This window comes from Pinus tabuliformis, chromosome 9 (assembly GCF_031772625.1).
Source record: "Pinus tabuliformis cultivar Carrire ecotype Pingquan chromosome 9, CPIR1, whole genome shotgun sequence".
Lineage (NCBI taxonomy): Eukaryota > Viridiplantae > Streptophyta > Pinopsida > Pinales > Pinaceae > Pinus > Pinus tabuliformis.
Genome location: NC_142307.1, coordinates 753,809,049 through 753,833,430, shown reverse-complemented (window position 1 = coordinate 753,833,430; position 24,382 = coordinate 753,809,049).

Sequence of the window (24,382 nt, the reverse complement as noted above, 5' to 3'; positions counted from 1 at the left end):
TCATTTTTTAACAGCGTTGTAACATGTGGACTCCTTTTTAGTGCACAATCTCTGCCTTTTAGGACAATATGGTATAGTGGCTGAACCCCTACAGATCATTATGACAAACTAAGAATAATAAAGAAGACGAAAGGTTGTACAAACCAGCGTATTTTTCAAACAACTAATCCAACATCAATACCTTAACATTTTCATGAAGATATCATATCGAGAACGTTTGAAAAATGGTGGGAAATCTAGCCAGCTACTATCTCTCTTCTGCAGATCATTATGACAAACTAAGAATAACAGAGAAGATGAAAGGTTGTACAAACCAACATATTTTTCAAACAACTAATCCAGCATCAATACCTTAACTTTTTCATGAAGATATCATATTGATAACATTTGAAAAATGGTGGGAAATCTAGCCAACTATTACCTCTCTTCTGCAAGGGTGATGCAGAAAGAGCGATAAGATTTTGAATTTTTTTGTTGTTAAATTAGAAAAATCAATATTAATGGAGATATTGGTATTTTTTACTAAATTTTGTGAATTGAATAAATGTAGCTTTAACCATTCACCTTAAGATGTTTTTTACAATATAATTTCCTAATTCTATATATTATCTTCATTATCATAAAAACCAACCTATATCCATCTTAACTCCACATCTACCAAAATTTTAGAGGGATGAAATCTATTTATCCCTCTCAGCACTCGACTCGGAATTAAGATGGATCTAAGCTGATAGAATTTCCCCTTTAAATAATCTATGCTCACATGAATACCATGGGTTATCATAAACCTAGAGCTTAAAAACTACTATTAGTAATTTATAAAAATTAATAAAATTAAGAATTTATTTTTATTTTTTATTTTTTATTTTAACTGAGTTAGAATGTTTAAGTGACATTAAATTACAAGATCCATTTTTACTCTTGATCTACCAAGCCCCGAGAGGGATCAAATATTTTTTCTCTCTATGCTAGTTTGCATATCACGATATTTGATCCCTCTCAGCACTTAGTAGATACAAAGTAAAAATGGATATATGCTAGTTTAATTCCCCCCTTTAAATAGGCTACATTCCACGTGAATACCATGTGCCATCTTTATTTTTATTAATACTAATAGTAGGGTTAAAAATGTTTTTTTGCATGGTATTAATAATAATTTGGCCCATGGTATTTGGCCCATAGGCTTCACCTAAATATAACACATTTTTTTAGTGTCCTTAAATATAAGGTGACTTATGGAGCAAATATAAAAAAATGTTTTATTTATTTACCATTCTTCTGGCTTAATTATTTATCTATTAATTTATCATACCCCTTTTATAAATATGGTATTTGGCCCATAGGATTCACTTAAATAAAACCTCTTTTTTTGGGCCTTCTTAAATAGAAAGAGGGTTATAGACTAAATATAAAAAGAGGTTTTATTTATTTACCATACCTTTGGAGTAAGTATAAAAAGAAATTTTATTTGTTTACCATACCTCTACTTCATTTATATTTTCATTTATTTACACCCTTGCCATCGATGAAAACTAGATTTGCAAACATGGAGTCGTTCAAAGAAGAAATCAGGGAAATTGGGACCAAATACAACCTCCCAAACTAGAAAATGGACGATTGTAAACAAATTTAACATTTCAAAGTAGAAAATTGGGCGATTGTAATGGAATATAACCTCCCAAACCAGGCCAATCGTGTCAAATGAGTCTTTTCGTAATTTATGCACCCATTTTTTTTGGGGTTAAAATTAAAAAAATTTAAATAAAAGTTGGGCTAAATATATGAAATGGGTGTTTTATAAAAATTTCGCCCCTCTAAAATGAAAAAGCCCTTAAATTTTGCCCTTGGGCTAAAATTCGCCCCTCTAAAATGAAAAAACCCTTAAATTTCGCCCTTGCGCTAAAATTCGCCCCTAAAATTTACCATGGTTATGGGTTTATTTCTTTGTTTTTATGGTTGGTTCTCATGTTTCCTTTAGCTTGGGTTGAGTTACTAGTTCCTGGAAGCCCTAGTTGGACAAACGATCTAGAAATCCTGTAACAGCCTGGGTTGAGTTACTAGTCCTGCAATCCTTGGTTGGAAAAACACTCTAGAAGCCCTTGGCGGGTTGAGTTACTAGTCTTGGAAGCTCTAGTTGGACAAACTCTCTAGAAGTCATCGACAATTATGATTTGAGTTACTAGTCATGGAAGCTTTGGTTGTAACAAACGCTATGGAGCCCTGGAAGACTTGGGTAGAGACCAATATGATGATGGTTTTGTGATGTATGACCATGAGGTGGAACCATTGTATGATGGGTTGAGGTGGTGTGTCCCCTAAAAGCTTTGGATGGTTTTGATTGATATGTATTATGAGATCCCACATTCATGCTTGGAATATGACATGGGGGTGACTGGATAAAGAGAGAACTAGCTCAGGAATGTCTACGGTCAGGTGGTTCATGGAAATATCACGATTAGTAAGGCCTGGAATTATTAATAAGAGGTATTTCTCCTTGTTATTTCATGAGTATTACATTGGTTTATATGTGGTTTATATGGCTATTATTTCCTTGGTATTTTTGTTGCTATTATGTTGGTTATGAACATGTATTATGAAACTGGCTATGTATGTCTCTCATCATGTTTTTACTTGTAAATAAATGAACAATGTAGCTATGGCCTAATGGATGAAACTGGAACTAATGTGTTGAGGCATCGATGCTTCTTAGCGATTCTCAGATGAGTATGAGACCCCTGTGCTCATATATGTTGTTTAAACCTATAGATTACATATTTATGACATGTTTGAGAAATTCTTGTCATGGATAGTAGGGGTCCATTCAAGTCCTAGTTCAATTAATTGAACTTGTATCATTGTTCTATTGTTATCTTTTAGTTCAGAAAGTGTCATTTACTTCTGGGCAGTGACCTGGGCTCTGGGCCTGAAAAAGTGGTTAAAATCCTAGAGACGTAGGCACAAAACTAGGCAGAAAAGTTCTTGGACACATGCATGCCCATGCTATGGGAGCATCTGGAGCCTCCTGGATGCATGCTTATCCATGTCAAGGGAGTTTCTAGGTTTTTAATGGTATAAAACTCAATTGGTATTAGGGGCTAGTTAACTAAGTTGTTGGGATGGCTTCTGGGAGTTCTGTTGTTGATGTGGAAGGTCAATATGGTGATTTTCCATCGGTTCCACTTCCTTAACTGACACATAGGGAGGTGAATCATATCATAGTAACTTCTTGTCACATGTTTACCCTGGTTGGCTAGTTTCTTGGGTAGATGTGGGAGGACAGTGTTACACTAAAAAATAAATATCCATAGGAAGGGAGAGAGATTGTTGAAATATATACACAAATGACTTGGTAGCCACATGAAACATTAAAAAATTGTACACCATGGTTATGATAGTTCTCAGGCCCACTAAAGTATTTTTCCCATGATTAAGTATAGAGTTTTGTCATTATGTGTTTATCAATGGTAAATTCTAAATACTATAATACTTAATCAAACATCCCTACTTGATAATCATGTTTGAGACATTTAAAAGTGAACAAGAATTATTGTTAATTAACAAACATATCTCATAATGAAATACTTCTAGAAAGATGTGAACAAAACTTAATAGTTACTATTCTAGTTTATATCTATCAAAAGTTCAAATAGATATACTCTCTAACAACTTGGTCCAAGTCTTACTAGGATAGTAGGAGGTGACCCAGAGAATCTAAAGAGTAACTAGTAGGGGGGAGTCAAACAAGAGAAATATCCACTAAATAAAGTATCTCAAACACTAAAAAATAGTTACCAACCCACCCTATGGAGCATGTAGAGGAAAAGGCCTTGAAATAACACAAAGCTATCAAGAGTTGCATCTCTCCTAAAATTTGGAGCCTCTAAAGGAAGGATACAAATCTAAAAATGGTCTCAAGTACCACAGATAAAAATGGCCTCAAACATAGATGTTCATTAGGTCTTCTAGAGTCCAAAGATTGTCTTACCATGACATCCCTTTTCGCCTAATATTCCTCTCTTTTCATATATATTTACCACCTAACTAAAGCCATATCCACTATGTTTTCATGAAGGTGTGCAATAATATGTCTTCTTATTCATGTTTGACTTTATACCCTATTGTTTTGTTAAAGAATGCAATTGGCTACCAAATTGGTTTGTTTCCACAACTAATCTAGATTTTTGTAGCTGACTCCACTGTTTGCAAGGTTCAGAAGCTCCAGGTCAGTAGTGAAGGATGTAGATGGATAGGGAAAGGTTTCCTGATGGATCCCTTCCTATCCCGTTGAAACTGTTCGTTAAGATAAGCATAGGATATCACGGTCAAACCCCAAGTCAACTGCAAGATTGTCGCTGAAATGAAATCCGAGTTCAATCAAAATCTTATCGATTTTCTTTCAGAATAGAAAATCAAAGATTTAGTGATATAGTTTAGCTAAGATAAAGATATTAAGCTTAAATTACTCATGTTGTTATACCAGAGACCTGTTATAAAACTTTGTTGGCATTATGACACAGGTTTGGCGCTATGACAAAGGTGTTGTCCTTGATGGTAACTCACTCAAATGACAGATCACTGTTCAGGCTGTCAAAATGAAGGAAAAAGAGATATATGCAGGTTCCTCTTAACAAAGGTGCGTATACACGCGAGATAGATGATCAAAAGGTGTGTATACGTATGCACACACTTTCATGCAAAGAAAAGCGCGTACGTGTGGGAAAACTTATTTTTGGTCCATGGTATTTAGTCCTTGGTATTTGGACCTATGGTTTTGGACCATGGTATCTCGTCTGAAGTATTGAACCCAGGTATTTGGTCCAAGGTATTGATTATTTATGGTTTTGGACCATGGTATTGAGTAAGGCCTAAGACTATAAAAGGGGAAGGAGATCATTAGGCAAAGGCATTCACTCAAGTATTGAATATCTTATGAAAGGCAAGATCTAGAACACTGGTCATTGGGTTATGGTGCATAGCTGGATCTGAATCAAGGAGGAACCTACGCGCAAGGAGAAGGATAAGTTCTATTGATGGGTCAAGATCCTAAGGCTTGAATAATAGTATCTTTGTGTGATTTTGATCTGTTATATTTGGCGCATGACTTGATCTATAAATTTGATAATCTGGGTATAATTGATGTCTAAATAAGTGAAAAGGATAAATTATCTTTTATAGATCTGTATGCAGGTTCAACAAAGCAAAGACATGTATACACGCTGGTTTTGTAAGTCAAAATAGCGTATACGTAGGTTGGCCTTAATTCAGCAGCGTATGGATGCAGGTTGTACACATTGATGTAGCATACATCTCTTGAAATATGTTTTATCTACTTCTGTTTATTGCTGCAGTGTTATGGGTTCAGAATTGGTGTCTAGTTACTGTTATTGTTTTGTTGTTACAACATTCAAAGAAGTGACTATTTGATTTAGTTTTGTTTGGTGCAAAGGAGATTGGTTGATGCAGATATACTTGATGTTTGGTTGATGTTATTCATGGATCCAGTCTGAAAATTTATGAAACGTCGTCCCTGGAAGAAAAGAGAAGGTTGTAGCCTTCTGTAGGTCAGCACCTATGTACTAGTACCTCAGCTAGTACAAGAGCTAAGGGGGTTGTAGCTCCCTTCCAGGAGAAGCTGGAGAACAAGAGAAGGTTGTAGCCTTCTGCAGGTAGTAGCTTGTGTACTGGTATAACACTGCACCAGTACAGAAACATTTTAGAAAGAAGTTTCTAATTAAAAGAAGATAGAGACGAATTGCAGCAGGTGGTTTTCACCCACATTGGGTTTCCATATTATATCTTGTCTTCTTATGTGTGACTGCCTGTTCTGTTTTACTGTTTCTGGTTACTATTTATATGGTTTGATGCATAGATTAATGATAAACATCTGAAGAATAATTTAATTTACAAGTCTGCTGGTTATATGCTAGTTTTCTTAATTGAAGTTGCGTACATACGTGTTTTTTACTAACTGAAGTAGCATATGAAAATCTGATTGTGAAATGAAAATAATTGACCTGATAATATTGGTTCACCCCCCCCCTCTCAGTATTATTTCCAGCAATTGGTATCGGAGCAGGTCCTTTAGAAGAAGCTTGATCGCTTGAAGGAAATCTATCATCATGAGAAACTACGAAAAGGAGGCATCTATCAGGCCACCAATCTTTGATGGAAGTAACTTCGTCTATTGGAAGGTAAGAATCACAACCTATCTTTAATCTCTTGGTATAGAAACTCGGGATATCGTGGAAACAGGATACACATTTCCATCAACAACTCCTACAGATACGGCTAGTAAGAAGTAGTATGAAACAAATGCAAAGGCTATCAATACCCTATTAGGGAGTTTATCTCAATCAGAATTCGTCAAGGTTATGCAGCTCAAAACCGCAAAAGAAATATGGGACAAGATCGTTCTGAGCTATGAAGGAGATGATCAGGTAAAACGGGCAAAACTACAAACTCTCAAAATTCAATATGAAAATCTTAGAATGCACAATGATGAAAGTGTGGCTAATTATTTCTTACGTATAGATGATATTGTTAATTGTATGAAAAACTTGGGTGATGAGATAAAAGAAGTTACTTTGGTTGAAAAAGTTCTAAGATCTTTGTCTTCTAAGTTTGAATCAAAGGTTTCTGCCATAGAAGAAAAGCAGAATCTACAGAGCATTACCATGTCACAGCTACACGCAATCCTAACTGCTTTTGAAATGAGAAAAGGGGTACCATCAAACATGAGAAAATCTGCATTCAAAGCCTCAGGAAAAGGAGAATACAATGAGTTAGGACATATGTCAGAAGGAGAGGAAGAATCAAACTTTGTCAAGAACCTTCAATGGGGTTCTGGAAGATTCAGAGGTAAGCTACCTTTTAAATGCTTTTCTTGTGCAAGAGTCGGTCACTATGCAGCCAAGTGTCCTCATAAAGATAAGTTTGACAAAGGTAAGGAACCAATTAGATGGAACAGAAAATAGAATGTAAGTAAGAAGAGCTATTATACACATGAAGACAGTGATGGATTTTCAAATAGTGATGAAGATGAACAAGGTAATGATTATAGACTTTTGATGGCTCCTGAAGATGATGATTTCTTGGATGATATAGATGAATAAGGTCTTTATGAAGAAATATCTAAACTTAAAATTTGTTTAGAAGAAAAGAATATGATTATATATACTTTGAAATTCCAACTTGCTGAAAGGGAAAAACACAATGAAAAGTTAGAATGTGAAATTGTGGGACTTAGAAAAGATATTGAGAAAACAAAAGCTATTAATCTTAGATTTGCTAAAGGATCTGAAACTTTAGATGAGATTATCAAAGTGCAGCGTTCTCCTCTAATCAAGATAGGCCTTTTATATACTGAAGAAGCATCTCAAGCAAATAAGCCATCTACCTCCAAAAGTTATCTTGATGTAGTAAGGAGAAGTGAACAGGTTGACAATCAACAACAAAGGCATAATGTAGATCACCAGGTCAATCAGGGACAATTTACTTCAAGAATGAGTAGAGACCACCAAGTAAATCTGGGCAATCTACTTCAAGGATGAACAGAAGCTACCACCAACCGCAGGTAAATCATTCTCAATTTGCCTCAAGAATGGATGTCAATGGAAACTACAATCATTTGGTCGGTAGGTTTGATAATCGCAGGAATTTCTTCAATGGCTAATGTGTCTCTTGTCATAACTTTGGACACAAAGCTACTCAATGTGTTGCCTACAAGACCATCATGACTAGAGAAGCTCAAAAACAAAGGAGTATGACTGAGATCATGAAAAGGACCTACATTAACTTTTCTACTCGTGAAAATGAAATAGAATGTTCTATTTGTAATAACTTCGATCATGAAGATTCTGAATGCAAGAGTAGGTTTCGGCAAACAACTTAGAAGAAGTAAGCCTCATTGAGTCCCAAAACATGGAGAAAGAAAGAACCACAACCAGAAAGATGTGGTATAGCCTTATATGCGGAAGGGAAGGAAAATCAGTGGTACATCGACAATGGATGCTTGAAACATATGACAGGTGATAAAGAAAAACTTCATTCATATAGTGCCTTATAAAAAGAAAGGAAGGTCTCATTTGGAAATGACACCCCTGCACTCATAAAAGGTAAAGGTTCTGTTCTTTTGAAAGAAAAGGCCAAAGCTGGTAATGTTATGTATCTTGATGGCTTAAAGCATAATCTATTGAGTGTCAGTCAAATGTGTGATTAAGGAAATGAGGTAATATTTCGATCAAATGGATGTATTGTTCATGAGCTTGATACAGGAGAAACAGTGATCAAAGGCATAAGAACTCCAAATAACTTATACATACTCAAGGGAGGACGAAAACAATGCTATCTGAGCAAGAATGATGAACACTAGCTATGGCACAGAAGATTGGGGCATCTAAGCTTCTCTCAGATAAGGAAAGCATGTAAGTATCAGGCAGTTCGTGATCTCCTTGACATTAGAATTCCAGACAATACAATACGCCAATCATGTCAGTTTGGTAAGCAAACCAGAACTAATTTCCTGAGAAGGAAGGATCAGCAAGTAAGCCACTTGAACTTGTCCATACAGATGTATGTGGTCCATCTAGGAAAAGGTCACCTCGAGGAGAAGAATACTTCATATTGTTCATTGACGACTTTTTTAGGATGTGTTGGATAGGACTTCTGAAGCATAAATCGAAAAATTTAAAGCATTCAAAGCCTTGGTTGAAAATGAATCAGATCGCAAAATCAAATGCCTTAGGTCTGGTCGAGGAGGGGAATTTACCTCGGATGAATTTTTCGATTTTTGTGAAGAACATGGAATAAGAAGGGAATTATCTACTGCAAGGACTCCCCAACAAAATGGAGTAGTAGAAAAGATTAGCAGAACGGTTCAACAAATGGCTCATGCTACACTTGATGAGTCTGGAACTCCTGCAACCTTCTAGGGTGAAGCTACATTTGCTACTGTTACTATTCTCAATAAGACAAATGTCCAGGTGAACAACACTCAAACTCCTCATGAACTCTGGTATGGTAAGACTCCTATGGTAAAATACTTCAAAATTTTTGGAAGCAAATGTTACATCAAAAGGACTGATGAAAACCTTGGCAAGTTTGAACCTAGAGTAGATGAAGGCATTCTCCTTGGTTACTCTCCCCAAAGCAAAGGATATAAGTGTTACAATAAAAGACTTAGAAAAATTGTTGAAAGTATTGATGTAGTGGTTGATGAAGAAGGAAACATTCCAAGGCAGGTAAAATCCAAAGATTTCATAGATGATGAGGACTATCCTTCAACATCAAATCAGACTAATGATGAAGAAGAAACCTATGAGGCACCAGAAGAACAGATAAGGGTATAAGAAAAGACTCCATCCAGGTACATCCAGAAGAATCATCCAGAAACTCAAATTTTGGGGTAGAAAGAGGCAGGTGTTCAAACAAGAAGAACTATTTCAGAAGCTTCAAGCTATCTAGCATTGCTCTCCTCCATTGAACCACGAAATGTAAGTGAAGCATGCAAAGATGAATTCTGGGTCAAGGCCATGAACAAAGAACTTGAGCAGATTGAAAAGAATAACACTTGGGAGTTGGTTCCTAGACCAAATGACAAGAATGTCATAGGGACAAAATGGATATTCAAAAACAATTTGAATGAAAATAGAGATCTTATTAGAAACAAGGCCAGACTTGTTTGTAAATGGTATGCTCAACAAGAAGGTATAGACTTTGAAGAAACTTTTGCACCAGTTTCCAGACTTGAAGCGATAAGAATGTTTCTTGCTCTTTCTAGCTTTCAGAAGTTCAAAGTATATCAAATGGACGTGAAATATTCCTTTTTGAATGGAGACTTGGAAGAAGAAGTGTATATTGAGCAACCAGATGGGTTTATCCTTGGAAATGATCCAAAACTTGTATGCAGACTCAAAAAGGTTCTCTATGGCCTTAAACAGGCTCCAAGGGCTTGGTATTATCATTTGGATAAGTACCTCCATCAACAAGGTTTTACAAAAGGATCAATAGATAGCAATCTATATATAAAAATTGACAATGATAAGTTGCTAATACTTGTTGTGTATGTTGATGATATCATCTTTGGTAGCAATGAAGAAGACATGAGTCAAAACTTTGCCTTGGTGATGCAAAAAGAATTTGAAATGTCCCTGCTTGGTGAGCTCACATATTTTCTTGGTTTACAAGTCCAACAAAACAAAGACGGTATTTTTCTATCACAAACCAAGTACCTCAAGCAGATCTTGAAGAAATATGGGATGGAGGATTCAAAACCAGTATGTACCCCTATGGTAACAAGATGCAACCTTAGCACAAATGATGAATCAGCAGCAGTACATCAACCAACCTATAGATCCATGATTGGTAGTCTACTCTATCTAACAGGTACCCGACCAGACATCATGCATGTAGTGGGAATAGTTGGAAGATTTCAGGAAAATCCAAAGGAAACTCATCTTCAGGCAGTTAAGAGAATTTTCAAGTATCTTCAAGGAACTCAAAACTATGGCTTATGGTATCCTAGAGATACAGATCTCACACTTCATGCATATACAGATGCAGATTGGGCAGGAAGCGTGGATGACAGAAAAAGCACTAGTGGTGGTGCATTCTTTATGGGTTCCAGATTAGTATCTTGGTTCAACAAGAAACAAAGTTCAATTGCATTATCTACAGTTGAAGCAGAATATGTGGCTACTGCATCTTGTTGCACACAACTCCTTTGGATGATGCAAACATTGCAAGACATTCAAATAACTTGTACTCCACCTATCTCCATTTTTTGTGATAATACAAGTGCAATCAGTATTTCAAAGAATCTAGTCATGAATTCAAAGACCAAGCACATACCTATAAAATATCATTTTCTTCGGGAACAAGTGCTTGAAAAAAAGGTCAAATTGGAGTATGTCCCCTCCAAAGAACAAGTTGCTATTAATATACTCACCAAACCACTGCCCAGGGAGACATTTGAATACCTCAGACAGAAGCTGGGAGTAGTTGATGCATCGTCTTGCTGTTGAAATTATTTGTTTCAAAGAACAGTGGTTGTACTCAAGTTTCATGAAGCGTATCCACGTACATAAGCAGGTTTCTGTGGATATAGTCGCGTATATGTTGGTTTGAAGAAAAATAGTGGGGCTAGACTCAGGATGAAAAGAGTCTGATATGGGTCTGACAGAGACCATCTGGCATAGGTTCAGGGGGAGCATATACTTCTAATAATGCATTGTTGGCATTATCTTAGAAGATCTTGGTTCAATTTCACAGCTGTTTTTGTTTCAGGTGGAACAGGTGCAGAGGGAGATCATGGTTGCCAGTCTGAATGATGATTGATAAATGCTGCTAGTTGCTGATGACTATCATAGTCTTGTCTTAGATATTTAGTCTCTATGTCATGTATTTCTTTTATTATCAAGGTCATGTAACGACCTATGTTGGTTTCCCCACTATGCCTGGGATGGATGATGTAATATTCTTGTTTTATCATGTGTAAACTTTTGGTGTATCCCCACTTGGTTGGGTGGATGAGTCAAGTTTTGGTATATACCCACTTGGTTGGGAGATGGATGTATGTATAAGTCTTTGGTGATAGGAAGGTCTTTTATGATGTATAGAGTCATGTTCTTTCTTGTAGAACATCTTTTTGCAGACCTTGCCTATAGTCAGGGGGAGCATGGACAACATAGTAGAGCAGATATTTCAGCATGTTCTTAGGGGGAGCATAACCCTTTTCCCTTGATGACAAAGGGGGAGAATGACTTTGAGTGATTTGGGGTTGCCATCAAGTTCAAAGGGGGAGATTGTTGGCATTATGACACAGGTTTGGTGCTATGACACAGGTGTTGTCCTTGATGGCAACTCACTCAAATGACAGATCACAGTTCAGGCTCTCAGAATGAAGGAAAAAGATATATACACGGGTTCCTCTTAACAAAGCCGCGTATACACGCGGGATAGACTATCAAAAGGAATGTATATGTATGCACACACTTTCATGTAAAGAAAAGCGCGTACGTGTGGGAAAAATTATTTTTGGTCCATGGTATTTGGGCCTATGGTTTTGGTCCATGGTATCTCGTTTGAGGTATTGAATCCAGATATTTGGTCCAAGGTATTGATTATTTATGGTTTTGGACCATGTTATTGAGTAAGGCCTAAGACTATAAAACGGGAAGGAGATCATTAGGCAAAGGCATTCACTCAAGTATTGAATATCTTATTAAAGGCAAGATCTAGAACACTGGTCATTGGGTTATGGTGTATAGCTGGATCTAAATCAAGGAGGAACCTACGCGAGGACAAGGATAAGTTCTATTGATGGGTCAATATCCTAAGGCTTGAATAATAGTATATTTGTGTGATTTTGATCTGTTATATTTGGCGCATGACTTGATCTATAAATCTGATAATCTGGGTATAACTGATGTCTGAATAAGTGAAAAGGATAAATTATCTTTTATTGATCTGTACGCAGGTTCAGTGAAGCAAAGGCGCGTATACACGTTGGTTATGTAAGTCAAACTAGTATATACGCAGGTTGGCCTTAATTTAGTAGTGTATGCATGCAGGTTGTACACATTGATGTAGCGTACGTCTCTTGAAATATGTTTTAGCTACTTCTGTTTATTACTGCAGTGTTCTGGGTTCAGAATTGGTGTCTAGTTACTATTACTGTTTTCTGGGTACAACATTCAAAGAAGTGACTATTTGATTCAGTTTTGTTTGGTGCAAAGGAGATTGGTTGATGTAGATATACTTGATGTTTGATTGATGTTATTCATGGATCCAGTCTGAAAATTTATGAAACGTGGTCCCGGAAGAAAAGAGAAGGTTGTAGCCTTCTGTAGATCAGCACCTACATACTAGTACCTCAGCTAGTACAAGAGCTAAGGGGGTTGTAGCTCCCTTCCAGGAGAAGCTGGAGAACAAGAGAAGGTTGTAGCCTTCTGTAGGTAGCAGCCTGCGTACTGGTATAAGACTGCACCAATACAGAAACATTGTAGAAAGAAGTTTCTAATTAAAAGAAGATAGAGATAAATTGCAGCAGGTGGTTTTCACCCACATTGGGTTTCCACCTTATATATTGTGTTCTTATGTGTGACTACCTATTCTATTTTACTGTTTCTGGTTACTGTTTATATGGTTTGATGCATAGATTAATGATCAACATCTGAAGAATAATTTAAATTACAAGTCTGCTGGTTATATGCTAGTTTCCTTAACTGAAGTTGCGTACATATGCGGTTTTTACTAATTGAAGTAGCATATGAAAATATGATTGTGAAATGAAAAATAATTGACCTGATAATACTGATTCACCCCCCCCCCTCTCAGTGTTATTTCCAACAAACTTATGGGTGCACTGTGATTTGGGGCGCACCAGATGATGTAATTTTGAAACAGTTTGTGAATTTCATTTGCCAGCAATAGAATTGGTTTTGTGTGTATGCATTGCGTTGATTGAAGATTGTGAACTAATCTATGGAGGGCACCTATGAATAGTGACAAGTCTTAACCAATTGCAATTCTATTTCTTTTCATTCCTTGAATACTCTGTTTTGTGTGAAAATTAAACATAATGAATTTGCCAATGAATCATTATTTGCATAAGTACTTTCATCTGCTTCATACCTAGTTTAGCCTGCCATTTGAATTTCTTTATACCTAGTACAACATGGTTACTTCATTTGCTTATTATGTAACATAGTTCAAGTGTGTTCACTCCATAGTATAGAGGTTGCTTGAATGAAAATTGAATAAGTAAAAGTGTGAGAGTTTTCTCCTAAACAAGTGAGTTCAGACAATATTTCTTCACAATCGATATAATAGATTTCTTTTTTCACTTAGTGAATTAGAAGCTGTAGCATAAAGATTCAAGAACAAAAATCTTAAAACAATCTAATACAATTAGGATCACTCTCTTATCATTCATAGACTAATTAGATAGAGAATAACTCCCAAGAAATTAGCTAACGACTCTACGGATTGCAACTCTAATATAATAAATAAACACCACCTCCATATTCATCTTAAGTTTAGATCCTAACAATTACATAACAACATATCGAATAACTTCTACCAAATGTTGTGCACCTGTACTTCAACAGTCTACACACCTTGTTTGACAATTTATGATTGAAAATTTAAAGACATTAAATTGTCCAAACATTTTGGCGCCATTGTCAAGGAAGTACGAATAGAAGTTAAAAAAAATCAAAACATGATATGCGTAGGGATAAAGACCCTAGAGGTAGATTTGTTGGGAGAGGAAGAAGTTTAATTCCCACAAATCCACTCACTCCACCTAGACTTCGAGAATCCACACCACCTACTCAAACCCAAATTCCTTTTAGAGGTCAACAAAGGCTTCTTGAAATCTCAAGATTAGAAATCCAATCCAGAACTTCACCCACTTCTTCTACTAAAGCTATAATTAAAGAGAATCCTACATCCCCAACTACAGGAGTAACCTTTCTATCCCCCGCTGGTGAGAAAATTTTGGGAGAAAAATTAGAAGTTCCAAGTGAAGAAGAGGAATTGGAAACTTATTCTGAACAACCATTGATAGAGGAACAAGAAATATTAGAAGAACACTATATTAGCTTCAAAGAATCTATCATGGCTGAAGAAGGGGAAGGAGAAGTACACAATGTCCATGGTGAAGAAGATAGGATTTGAGGAATAGGAAGAGGAAGAGGTAGAGGTAGAGGAGGGGATAGAGGCAGAGGAAACCAAGATCCTTCTGGATTCCCTATTCTTGATGAAGGTACAACCCACAAAATGAAAAATATATCACCCTTGATTCTTCCTAATTTCCATGGGAAAAGAAATGAAGATCTGGAGACATTTCTCTTCGAATTTGAAGTATTATGCAGGTCGTATGACTATCTGCATGATGCTCAAAAGTTAAAATTATTCCCTGCCACATTAAAATACTCAGCATTAAAATGGTTCATGAGTGGTAAGTTTAGGTAAGTTCTATGCTGGAGCAATTTATTTAAATTTTCCCAGTTAGCTATTGCATCAGCATTAAGATAAACTACAGATAGAACATAAGCATAAAACACAGAAGACAAGCCAAGACAAGAGGACACAAGATATGGCGCGAGCCAAGGACAAACCCCACAGTGTGTGGGGAAACCCTTTGATCAAATCTTCTTTTATCTTCAAAGTTCAGTAGATAAAGAGAGAGAGAGAGAATATATTTACAGCAGAAGTCAACACTTCGACTTATCTAGATCTAGCATAGATCATTTCGTATAATGATGAGATCAGTTGAAGACATTCTACTTCAACTGATTCTCAAGGTGACTCCTTCACCTATCATCGTGCTGCATCTCGTCCATTTGCTGCACCTGACCGTGTAGCACCATCACGCTGCATCCTGCATGCTACTCAGGATCTCCATGCTGCCCATTCATCATGTTACGCTGCACCCAAATATCACTGAGTTGATCTCAACATCATGGATCTGCACCCATCTAATGTGTACTCAATGACTGGTTTACTGCTCTCATTGATATATAGAGATTTCTATTATGACAGTCATTTCATTATGTCAACAAGGTCTCCAATGAGGTCTACAACATGATGACTATATCTGATATCCTTATCATTACTGCGACAATGATTATTAGATTGTAGTAGCTTTGGTACAGCTTTTCCTTATAAATAGGCATGTGATCTATAGAAGAGATCCATGACATGGTCATCGTTATATTCTACAGGAGTACCACGACAGCATATTGTCATGCGAAGACTGTCATACCAAGGGCTATGTCTCCATGTAGTTCAGACCTTACTGCTGTTACTCCATTCAAGATCTATACTTCTTTGTTCATTCGAGCATGGATCCATAGGTAGAATATCGATCAGATATGCATGCACCTCATACCCTAACCGAGGTGCAGTCAGATCCTGCTTCTCCATGCGAGATCTAGCATGTGTGCTTTCTGCGTTCTAGACTGCGGCTCCACTGCTGCTTCATTCCCTTAACAGTATGATTATTATAGTGGACAGAGTTCCGACATTTATCTTGTAACTATTCTTCAAAATATCAGAAGTATCGGAGTTCGTATGACTGTCTCCGTGACTGCACATAGGTTTTCACTGCGGCTTCATTAACTGAGTACAGCGCATAATGTTATCATGTTGTGCGTATATATGTATGGACTGCGTCTTCATTCCAACGTATAATCTCTACCATACTGTGCGTATATATATATATATATATATATATATATATATATATAGATATATATATATATATATAGATATATAGCCTTCATTATAGCGTATGGACTGTATCTTCATTCCAGCGTATGGACTGCTTCTTTATTCCAGCGTATAGATTGCCTGCTCAGCGTATAGGAACTGCGTGGGTGTTGATAGGGCTGTCCACGTATCACTGTCTCCATATTATATGACTATGTTCCTTTTATTTCATTACGCTGGCTTCATAGCTGCGTATAGATCTATATTATATGACTCTGATCCTTTGCTTCATTACGCTGGCTTCATAGCTACGTATAGATCCATATTAACTGTGTTGTATGTCTGCGTGTAGAGTATCGAGAATGCTGTGCATGTAACAGGTTTGCTGCGTATATAGCTAGGGCATCATCCACGTATAAGCATGTTACTCTTGGTGTCTCACTCCTTCTCCAAAAACCCAAGACGTGGAGAGGAGGAGATCACTCAAGAATATATGTTCAAATGACATCAAATACTCATCTATTTATACTAAAACGAGGATGATGAATAGACACGTCGGTTGGGCTTCTAGGGCCTACATAAGAGCTGGTCGGCTTGATAATAATTACATAAACAAATTCATATCTCCATAAATACTTATCGGAATCGGATGATCTTTGGATCAATCCTACACCTCTCGACGAGAGGGATCCAATAAAAATATCAGCTACCATAAATAAGCAGACCCACATGGAGTTTGGCCCTAGTTGCAAATTTAACACTCCCTCTCAACTAGGGAGAACTCCATCCATTGATCCATAAGTCCGACTGTACTATCTCTGCCATCAGTGCCCTGCACTATTCTATCCAACTCTCCTCAACTCTGCTGGCTCTGCTCTACTTTGCTCTACTCAGTTCTGCTAGCTCTGCTCAGCTCTGCTGGCTCTACTAGCTCTGCTCTGTTGGCTCTGCTAGCTCAGCTTTGCTCAATGCTGTTGGCTCTGCTCTGCTCAGCGCTGTTGGCTCTGTTAGCTCTGCTCTGCTGAACTATGAAGAAGAATAATTGATCGAGAATGTCTCATACCATTCTCCACCGACTCGAAGTCAGACTCAGAGTGCGTACCACTGGTCCCAGACCAGTCTCAATCGACCCAAAGTCAGTGTCATAGTAGGTACCACTCCTACTACTGGTCCCAGACCAGTATCACAGTCTCAAAGAGTGTACCACTGGTCCCAGACCAGTCTCAGCGGACCTGAAGTCAGCGTCATAGAATGTGCCACTCTCATTGGTCCTAGACCAGTACTGCACTGACACGAAGTCAGTCTTGGAGTATGTACTACTGGTCGCAGACCAGTCTTAGCCGACCCGAAGTCAGCGTCATAGTATGTACAACTCCTACCACTGGTACCAGACCAGTATCATTGATCCCAGATCAATGGACGACATCCTAGCGTAGGGAGTACAGTAGATACAACGATGCATCCATCGGTACTGCTATGGTCCATAACTTCATTTCCCTGCTCATTGATCAGATGATAGGTACTTCCCATGAGTCCCAGACTGCATTGGTAGGATGCCTCGACAGGATAACTTAATCAATCCTATCCTCACATGAGAACACATCAATCCTGCTACAATCGCCATGGAGAACACATCAATCCAGGCCTCATAGGAGAACTAATCATCCTGCTTCACAAGAGAGCGAATCATCTTATCACACAAGAGAGCGAATCATCTTGTTCCAGTGCGCACCACTAGGGGAGGGTGAGTCACCCTGTGGTCGTATGTTGCTCCAATAGAACTGCAAGCCCCCCAAAGCTCCCAGAGCTCAATGTATGCAACATGTAGGACCCTTTTACAAAGATCTCTCGACGAATCCAAGTCGTTTAGCAAAATCACAAATTTGATCTTTCCTCAGGGCTCTGTCCTATACATCATGTTAGTGAGATGGAGCCTCCTTGATCATCGACTTACCATATCCCAGATAAGGCAGTATTTGATGTCTATCTACTGGAGCAATTGTCAAATACGGGATTCCTCAATAATCGAATCCCATCTCTGGTTGTCACAGAGAATCACAGTGGTATTCATCATGCGTACAAACAGCTCACTGAAGAGCTTCAGCAACCATACTACCTCACAGAAGGCCATACTATCAGCAATGTATTCTGCCTTGGTGGTGCTCAGAGTCACCGACTTCTGCTTCCTACTCATCAGGATATTGAGGCAGATTCCAAAGAGAAACAGCACTGGGAAGTGCTCTAATGATCCTCCATACTACCTGCCCACTCATCATTCGAATAATCATGTGGTTTCATATTTCCGGTAGTGTATCTCAATTCATGAGAGATTGTGCCCTCAAGATATCTTAGAAGATTCTTGGCACCAATCTAGTGAGGCTCAACCAAATATGAGCTCACCATGCTAACTGCAACACAGATGTCCGAACTGCGGTGAATGAGTTTATGAAACTTAGAGGCATTTCCCAAATCTGGTCTGACATCATTACCATACAACTTCTGAAAGTTAAGATCCTCGAGGCAGTCACAAGCTTGCAGCTTACCTTCCCACACTCAGAATCCAACTCCCTCTGTCTCCTATAAATGAGAGGGTCTGCACCTATCAGACATAGGTGTTGGTACAAGAGGTTTATCATCCACAACCTTCGAGTAATGGTTTGGATCGGTTTCACTCCTAGTGAATCTCAGCTGCATTAGACAACTATCAATCCTCTCATACTATGCCCCAGGTGTTTTTCTTCAAGCCATAGAGGGCTTTCTTCCACCTGTATACATGCGATTCCTTGATCATGATTCTCAAACTCCTTGGGTTGTTCCAAACCTGTGAACCTGCTGCATGAGGGGAATGGTCCCCTTATAATATTTTCCTTCGGTACATTTCAAACATGTACCTTCATGCTTCTTTTTGAATTCAGGCATCCTAGTCACCATTTGACTCACAGACCTCTGGAGCTGAGTCAATGAACATGGTCCCCAGTGGACTTCCTGCAACTTGATACAACCCTGAACTCAAAAACATCTTTATAAGATATATTTTCAAACACGTACCTTTCCATCGATAAGTGCCACCCTGTAACCTTTGACTTCCATTTTCGAGATGGACATCAAGTTCGATCAGGTACATAAAAGAGATTTTGGGGTTCCTTGCTTTCGTGGAAGAGTCGACCATTTCCTTGATGACCTGCATTACCAGTCATTCTTTTGATCATTGAAGATGTCCCAGGAATGATTGTTATTTTCATCAAGAGATGTGTCTCTGCCATTCGGACACTCCTTCACATAACGGCCGAACATATTACAACAAGGCATCCGCCTTTCTTTCCACCCTTAGATCCAAACTTCCCAATGAAGTGATCTTAAGATGGACCATCCGAATCTTCTGCTGCACCATTCTGATAACATTCTTTGCTTTGACTTCACCCTAGGTGAATTATGAGGAACCCATTTTTCCTTATGTCTTGTCCCAACTGTTCCGGTGATTGTTTTTTCACTCTTGCTTGGGCATTGTCTTCACCTCAGCTCTAATACCATGTTCAGTTTAGGTAAGTTCTACGCTAGAGCAATTTATTTAAATTTTCACAGTTAGCTATTGCATCAGCATTAAGATAAATTGCAGATAGAACATAAATATAAAACGCAGAAGACAAGCCAGGACAAGAGGACACAAGATATGGCGCGAGCCAGGGACAAACCCCACAATGTGTGGGGAAACCCTTTGATCAATTCTTCTTTTATCTTCAAAGTTCTGCAGAGAAAGAGAGAGAGAGAGTACATTTACAACAAAAGTCAACACATTGACTTATCTAGATCTAGCATAGATCATTTCGTATAATGATGAGATCAGTTGAAGACATTCTACAACTGATTCTCATGGTGACTCCTTCACCTATCATCGTGCTGCATCTCGTCCATTTGCTACACCTAACCGTGCAGCACCATCACGCTGCATCCTGCATGCTACTTAGGATCTCCATGCTGCCCATTCATCATGTTACGCTGCACCCAAATATCAATGAGTTGATCTCAACATCATGGATCTGCACCCATCTAATGTGTACTCAATGACTGGTTTACTGCTCTCATTGATATATAGAGATTTCTATTATGACAGTCATTTCATTATGTCAACAAGGTCTCCAATGAGGTCTACAGCATGATGACTATATCTGATATCCTTATCATTACTGTGATAATGATTATTAGATTGTAGTAGCTTTGGTACAACTTTTCCTTATAAATAGGCATGTGATCTATAGAAGAGATCCATGACATGGTCATCCTTATATTCTACAGGAGTACCACGACAGCATATTGTCATACGAAGACTGTCATACCAAGGGCTATATCTCCATGTAGTTCAGACCTTAATGCTATTGCTCCATTCAAGATCTATACTTCTTCGTTCATTCGAGCATGGATCCATAGGTAGAATATCGATCAGATATGCATGCACCTCATACCCTAACCGAGGTGCAGTCAGATCCTGCTTCTCCATGCGAGATCTAGCATGTGTGCTTTCTGTGTTCTAGACTGTGGCTCCACTGCTTCTTCATTCCCTTAACAATATGATTATTATAGTGGACAGAGTTCTGACATTTATCTTGTAACTATTCTTCAAAATATCAGAAGTATCGGAGTTCGTATGACTGTCTCCGTGACTGCACATAGGTTTTCACTGCAGCTTCATTAACTGAGTACAACGCATAATGTTATCATGCTGTGTGTATATATGTATGGACTGCGTCTTCATTCCAACATATAATCTCTACCATACTGTGCGTATATATATATGGCCTTCATTACAGCGTATGGACTGCATCTTCATTTCAGCATATAATCTCTACCATACTGTGCGTATATATATATATATAGCCTTCATTATAGCATATGGACTGTATCTTCATTCCAGCGTATGGACTGCTTCTTTATTTCAGCGTATAGGTTGCTTGCTCAGCGTATAGGAACTGCGTGGGTGTTGATAGGGCTGTCCACATATCACTGTCTCCATATTATATGACTATGTTCCTTTTATTTCATTATGCTGGTTTCATAGCTGCGTATAGATCTATATTATATGACTCTGATCCTTTGCTTCATTACGCTAGCTTCATAGCTGCGTATAGATCCATATTAGCTGTGTTGTATGTCTGCGTGTAGAGTATCGGGCATGCTGTGCATGTAACAGGTTTGATGCATATATAGCTAGGGCATCATCCACGTATAAGCATGTTACTCTTGGTGTCTCACTCCTTCTCCAAAAACCCAAGACGTGGAGAGGAGGAGATCACTCAAGAATACATCAAATACTCATCTATTTATACTAAATCGAGGATTATGAATAGACACGTCGGTTGGGCTTCTAGAGCCTACATAAGAGTTGGTCAGCTTGATAATAATTACATAAACAAAATAAATTCATATCTCCATAAATACTTGTCGGAATCGGATGATCTTTGGATCAATTCTACACCTCTCGACGAGAGGGATCCAATAAAAATATCAGCTGCCATAAATAAGCTGACCCACATGGAGTTTGGCCCTAGTTTCCAATTTAACAATGAGTCTAGGAGTGCATTCTATAACAACATGGGGACAAATGAAAGAGGCTTTCTTAGGAAAATATAGAGATTATTGTATGCCTAGTAACCTTAAAGATGAAGTCTTCAAAATGACACAAAAATAAGATGAAAATCTTGAAGACTTGGTAGAAAGGTTTGTTTATAATGTTAAAAGAGCAAAAATGGATAATTTGGATGAAGAAACATTAAAATCCCTCTTACTCAGAGCTATTAAAGATGAATGGATCGATATCCTTAACCTAACTGGGAAAGGAGATATTTCCCAACTACCATTTGTAGATATTTTTGATTTATGTATACATATCTCAAGAGGTAAAGCACGAGTTGGAAGGAGTCCTAGAGACCCTCTTTTGTCAAGAATTAACAAATCCGCAGCTGGGACAGTCAACAGGGAAGAAATAGGAAATTTGCTTGACACCTTCAAAATAGATATCTTGGGGAGCCTAACTAAGAAGATAGACACCTTTAAAATACAAAACAAGAAAAATTCCAAAAATGTTGCATTATCTATCTTCTATCCCAAATGTCGGAAGAAATAAACTCTAAGAGAGTGTCCCTTAGACTCAAAATTCATAGAAACCTGTGTCATATGTGCATATAATCATGATACAAAGGAATGTCCATCCTTACCAGGTCTTAAGGCTATATTCAATGATGAAGGAATCTTAGAACCAGTAGAACCTCTCTACTTTATAGCCAAAAGACCATGGCAAAACCCCCAACCAAATCAATCACAAGGATTTAGACCACAACAATTCGCCCAGTCTTCACAAAATAATTGGAATTCAGCGTGGTAGCCTTGCGCTCTGCCACAGTCACAACCTTGGAATCAAGGATGGAAAAATCCTTTTGGAACCTATGCTCAATATCAACAATACTCGCCATCTTACCTTCCACCACAATTTCTACCCCCATCTAACCAAATTCCTCAAGATAATCAATTACCACAAGTCCCAGTTCATAATCAAAATCCACAACTTTCCCTACCATTTCCAAAAAGATCAAATCAACTACCCACTGAACCACTTCCGAATCCTAATAATAAAATACCACAACAACGAGTGTACAACATGGAGGGTTTGAATCCTCAAAATTATGTAATAACTCCACTAGACCTAAAAAATGTCCAATTAAGGCCTGGAAGAGTATTACCAAGAAAACATCCTGTTGTCATTCAAGAAACAATATCCGATCTTCAAAAACACAAAAATCAATCAAAAGAAGGGGATACTTCTCTCCCTCAAAAAGAAAATAAACAAATATAAGAAATTCCAATAAATACTCCTATCCTAGAACAACCCTCAATATCAGTTAGACCACCTTTCCCAGAAAGGTTGAAAATCGATGAAGGAGTAAAGAAAAAAATTGTCTTACCTAATTACAATATGATGGATGAATTGAGAAACGTTTGTATTAAGATTCCTTTATTACATGCCATAAAAGAAATACCAATTTTTGCAAAAGCAATTAAGGAATTAAGTACACAAAGATCAGGGAGAATAAGAAAACATATAAAAAGAATTCAGTTAGTCAGGAAAATTGCAGACATTATGCTGGGGAAGATGAAAATTCAAAAATATTTAGATCCAGGAAGCCCCATTGTAAAAATTCACATCAATGGAATTGAAATACCAAACACATTAATTGATCTAGGAGCAGCCATAAACATAATGAGTAAACAAGTTATGGACACACTTAGGATTTCTAACCTTCAGTACACACCGTCCTTGTTGCAATTAGTGGATAGGTCTGCTATCAGACCAGATGGTGTGTTGGAATATGTTTGTGTATCCTTAGATTCTTGGGAATATCCTATTGATTTCATGGTCTTAACACCCAAGAGTAATTTAGGAGGACATCCATTAATTCTAGGAAGGCCTTGGTTGGCTACAACTGATGCTTTCATTGACTGTAGATTAGGCGATATGTTTATCTCAAATGGAAATTATACAAAGAAATTTATATTATATCCCCCTGCAAGAACAAAAATAGATACATAAAATGAAGAATGTATAGAGGATGAAGAAGATATACAACTTATTTCCGTTACCGAACAATTAAAGGAGGAAGATCGACTTTTAAATTTACTACAAAATAATGAATCTTCGTCACATTATGATCGCAATCGAAATGAGTATCTCTAATCTAAACAAGTATCATTGCTCTCCATGGAAAAATTTGGGAATCCCTCAATAGAAATCTTTCCAGGAAAAACCTTGAATGTCAATGAAAACCTAGAAGAAATGCAAAAGGATCAATTGATAGAAATTTTACAGAAACGTTCTTCTGCTTTTGCACGGGAATACACTAATATGAGAGGAATTGATCCTAAAACTTACATACATCATATCTACATTGAACAAAATGCAAGACCAGTTAGACAACCTCAACAAAGAATGAACCCAAACCTCAAAGAAATTGTCAAGGAAGAATTGCATAAACTATTAAATGTAAATTTCACCTATCCAATAACCGACAGTCAGTGGGTTTCACCCCTAGTAATATTTCCTAAGAAGAATAGAAAATAGAGTGTATGCATCGATTACAGGGAATTAAACAAAGCAACATTAAAATACCACTTTTTGTTG